Source organism: Mastomys coucha, unplaced genomic scaffold (genome assembly GCF_008632895.1).
Source record: "Mastomys coucha isolate ucsf_1 unplaced genomic scaffold, UCSF_Mcou_1 pScaffold7, whole genome shotgun sequence".
NCBI lineage: Eukaryota > Metazoa > Chordata > Mammalia > Rodentia > Muridae > Mastomys > Mastomys coucha.
Genome location: NW_022196913.1, coordinates 48,824,721 through 48,829,636, shown reverse-complemented (window position 1 = coordinate 48,829,636; position 4,916 = coordinate 48,824,721). Strand labels below are relative to the sequence as shown.

Sequence of the window (4,916 nt, the reverse complement as noted above, 5' to 3'; positions counted from 1 at the left end):
CCTCTCCCTCCCTCTCTCTCCCTCTCTCTCTCTCTCTCTCCTCTCTCTCTCCCTCTTCCTCCCTCTCCCTCTTTCCCACTCTCCCACTCCACCCCCCTCTCTCCAGCTGCCTGGGGATCAGGATGTAAAACTATCAACTACTGCTCTAGCACCATGTGTGCCCCCATGTTGCCTGCCATTGTCGGAATTGACCAATCTTCTGAAACTGCAATCCAGACCCTAATAAATGCCTTCTTTTATGAGTTGCTTTGGTCATGATATCTCTTCACAGAAGTGGAGCAGTGACTAATACAGAGACCATGACCAGTTACAGACACACAATCCTGTGACCGCCCTTTCTGCTCTGTGTCCCTGCTTAGAAAATCTTGTTCACTGATAGACTTGTACCACACTTCTTTCCACATAGGTTCTGCCAGTAGCACTTATCAAACTGGGTAGCAGTTTTCTGTCTGTCTGTCTGTCTGTCTGTCTGTCTGTCTGTCTGTCTGCTGCCTCTCATCAGGCTGAATAATGTTTGAGGACAGAGGCTATATTTCTCTCACTCATCCAAAAGTGATACATCCTAAGTGATTTGGTCACTTTTCCACTGATGCTTTATGATCACCATAGGTAGACATCTGGTGCCATTAGGAGCAGCCTGGATTCCCCACCCCCCAAGGCCTCAGGCCTCTTCTTGGCTGCCACATAATCACCTGATACTTCACTTACTGGTGCTTACCTAAGCCTGGACTGGTTTGCTGTATCTGCATGCTCTTTTCCACATCTCTACTGAATCCCTGCCGTGGTCTCCCAGTAGGTCCACAAGTTGTATTTCTTAGAACAGTGGCACTTCCTCTGTTCTGCATGGGGTATGGGTATTGTGGTGTCCAGTTCCCCATAAGAAGACATTATGGCAGAAGTGGGGAGTGGGGAGAAGTAAAGTTGGAGATCATGTGGGAGACAGATTGTTTAGGAGCATGTCGATATGAGAAGGAATTTGGTTTGTGTCCAAACTGTAGCAGGAGATAATGATCAAGATCTACAATACATATATTTAAACTATAATGCTGGCTGCTAAGGGAACAGTGCCATATAGTAAATGGAGACACTAGTAGGATGTCTCCCAGACAATTAGACCACTTGCTATGATGGTGACATATAGGACTGTCCTGGAGGCCACGATGGGCAGCATTAGAAGTGAATGAGGAAGAGCAGTGTGACTTTTGGTCTTTACTTGAGCAACTGGGTAGACAGAGGCAGCCTTAGGAGTGGCGGAGGGGTAGCTTTGGGAACCAAATCAAGGATACCTTTTTAGATGTATAATTTGTGCCATCTCCTGGGTAGCCAGAGTGGCCATACTCCTAGAAGGCAGCTAGATGTGCAAATGTCAAGACCAAAGAAAAATGACACATTTTGGTATCATCAAAATGCAGATGATGGTTGGATGGTATCCCCAGAGAGAGAAAGCGGAGTATACGCCTAGATGACCACCACCGGATGATATCCCAGAGGGAGAAAGTGGAGTACACGCCTAGATGACCACCACTCGATGATATCCCAGAGGGAGAAAGTGGAGTACACGCCTAGATGACCACTACTCGATGATATCCCAGAGGGAGAAAGCGGAGTACACGCCTAGATGACCACCACTCGATGATATCCCAGAGGGAGAAAGCGGAGTACACTCCTAGATGACCACCACCAGCCCAGTTCTGCGGCAACTGAACATGAGTATAGGAAGAGAGGCAGGAAAGAAGTCTGGGCAAAGTCCTCTAATGAGGAAGGAAACTAGGGAAGAGTGATATCTTATAATATGAAGACAAGGAGGCATCAAGTAGGACTTGGGTAGCTCAAACCAGAGAAATGCTTACCTGGTCTTGTTCCAGTATGTAGAATGTGCCATCCTGGCAGAGATGAAGGTATTCTATAAGAGATACTTTGCCCTTCCCTTTGACTATCAAACTATTAAAACAACAAACTCAAAGAAAATGCAGTTTCTGCAGGAGTTCCATGCTGGAGAAGGCCAAGGCTGAAGCCCTGATGGCAGTGAGAAGGAGAAACTGTCTCCAGTCTCCAGGTTCCAGGAAGAAATTCTGCATAGTTGCACAACTTGTGAGAGCACTTTGCAAGAGAGCCTGGAGCTGAAACACAGATGGGTCAGTGATGGGCAGGACCATTCCTTGACCAGGACTGCTGAGCTCTGCACACTCTTATCCTCTACTGAAACCCAAACATCATGTCAGGACACTGAAGCTGGCACTGGTGGTCAGGGGGTGGTGTCCCTGGACTTATCATGTGTCCTTCCAAGTATAGGCACATGATTCACATCTACGTTTGCTGCTCTGCTCTGTTACTTGTCCGTTTAGCTGGCTTGTTGAAGATGGTTAGCCCAGCATAGCTTCTCAGGGCTGCCAGGTTCAGGTTCTGACACTAACAACTCTGATAACAGCACGGTGAGTTTGAGGTTAGCCTGGGCTACACACACAGAGACTGGGGGGGGTGGGGTGGGGAGAATCCTATTTTCTACTTTCTATTTCGGTATTATTCGCTATTCTAAGGCAGAGGGAACAATTCTAACAATGTGAGCAGCTGAGAACAAAGTCTCCTAAGGTTAATGAATTCCCCAAGGTGTGTTTAAAATGCACAGTGCACAGCATACCTGCAGTGCAACCCAGGCTGAAGCCCAAGAGTTCTGCTCACAGGTCTTGGCTCCTAACGTTGAGATCTTGCCTGAATGTCCTTTTTTCCTCCAGAGGTACAAAGGCTTTCTGGCACAGGCTGTCTAGATCTGTGTGGAAAAAGCCATATTCCAAAAATAAAGGAATAATGAGAGAGGAGAACAAAATAAAGCCTTGGCTGGACCCTAGGTAAAAATGGACAATTAGAGATTGGTTTCATTCGCATCCCAAGGCATTGCTGTTGTAGCACAAGGCTAGCTCAGAACAATGTTGGCTTTGTGTCAGAGTCATTAAAGACTCCATCCAGGTTGTTTATTTCAAGTCTGGCAGCAGTCTGACCCAGAGGAGACTGAAGTCAGGTCTTGAACTCTTTGGCTGAGTGGAAGAATGACATTTTTCACACTTGAAAGCCAAGTTCTCTCCCCAGGCTCCAACTCCCCTCCATGATTAGTTGCTATTTGCAATGAATGAAGGAATGAAGGTGAAGTTTGATTCACTGAAGAAAGTGTCTGATTTAATTATGAGAGCTGGACTCTGTGAAGATCATTTTTACTATCTGAACCTGGACTCAGGAGTTTAAGAGAGAGATGGATTGGAAAAAGATGGAGCAAAGATCAAAATAACGAACATGGCTTCTACCCATTTCCCACATCGCCAGTGGAGTTGAACGAAGGAAATAGAAATACGTTCCCCTCGCCCTGCGCTCTGGAACAATGGCTCAGTCAGGGAAATGCTTCCTTAAAGGTATGGGAACCTGAGCTGGGCTCTCCGGGACCACAGGGAAATGAGAGAGTGGTGTGTGTTTCTAATGCCAGGGCTGGGGATTAGTAAGCAAGTCTATTCTAGTCAGTGAGTTGCAGGTTCAGTGGGGGAGAGAGCCCTGTTCCTAGAAACAAGGAGGAGTCATGTATTGGATGAAATGGCCAAACAATTAATAGAATATATATTTTTTAAAGTTAGAGAGTGACTTCGCAAGACACCTGAGTCATCTCTGGATTCTACATGTGTGTGTGTGTGCGCACGCACACACATGCATGCACACATTTGTGTATACACACTCATAACACTCCCTGGCCTTTCACACTCTAGATTAGCTCTTACGTTCCCCTTTTCCGAACACTTTTCTAACTGTAGGTGGTGGGACTTTCCCCCAACTTGCCCTCTTTCTGTGCCCTTTCCAGAAATAGTTTTCTATCTCTAGCTGGAAAGGGCCGGGGGAGACTGGATATGCAGCTGGAGTATTACCTTTGAAAACTCAAAGAGGGCTAAGTTCTAGAAGTTTCTCACATTAAGAGGTCTTGCTGTGTTTTTCTCTTCTGGTCCCAGGTGCTGCGGGAGCCGCGGCTTACCGTGCAGACATGGCCAAGTCCAAGAACCACACCACATACAATCAGTCCCGCAAATGGCACAGAAATAGCATCAAGAAACCCCCGGTCACAAAGATAAGAGTCTCTAAAGGGGGTTGACCCCAAGTTCCTGAAGAATATGCGCTTTGCCAAGAAGCACAACAAGAAAGGCCTGAAGAAGATGCAGGCCAACAACGCAAAGGCAGTGAGTGCACACGCAGAGGCCATCAAGGCCCTGGTGAAGCCTCAGGTTGTCAAGCCCAAGATGCCAAAGGGTCCCAGCCACAAACTCAGCCGTCTGGCGTTCATCGCTCACCCCAAGCTTGGGAAGAAGATTTGAAGCTACATGGCTAAGGGTCAAAGGCTCTGCCAACCAAAGCCCAAGGTTCAAACAAAGGCAGGGGCCAAAGCTCCAGCTAAGGCCCAGGCTGCAGCTCCAGCTCAGGCTCCTAAAGGTGCCCAGGCCCCTGTGAAGGCCCCATAGAAAAGGCTCCTGCCAGTGTGAAGATAGATGGACTGCTGTGACACACCTACTTACACAGTTTGCAGATGACCAGTGTCCTATGCTGTTTTTACAAATAAACTCGAGACAAGATCTGTTAAAAAAAAAAAAAAAAAAAGAGGTCTTGCTGTTGTTTGGCCATTTTGTATTCAAAATCAGAAAATATCTGTTCCCTGACCCTACAAGACTGTTGAGGGGATTAAATGAGATTCACTCAGGTAGCTGTACGCTGTCAGCAGATGTGTGGAATCATTTGTGGTACTGTTGTGTGAGCATTATTTAATATCCCAAGTGCAATTTCTCTTATCTCATCCTCATGAAAGATAAGTTTTATCTTCATAATAAACACACAGCTGTTTTCCTTTTAAAACATAAGTTCCTAAACAAATAAAAAGGAAATTGATGACCTTA

At 46.4% G+C, this 4,916-nt stretch overlaps 1 pseudogene; it reads left to right on the top strand.

Annotated features, from left to right (window-relative positions):
* Window positions 1-4,015: 4,015 nt before the first annotated feature.
* Window positions 4,016-4,518, top strand: LOC116082361 (annotated as a pseudogene).
* The last annotated feature ends 398 nt before the right edge of the window (window positions 4,519-4,916 follow it).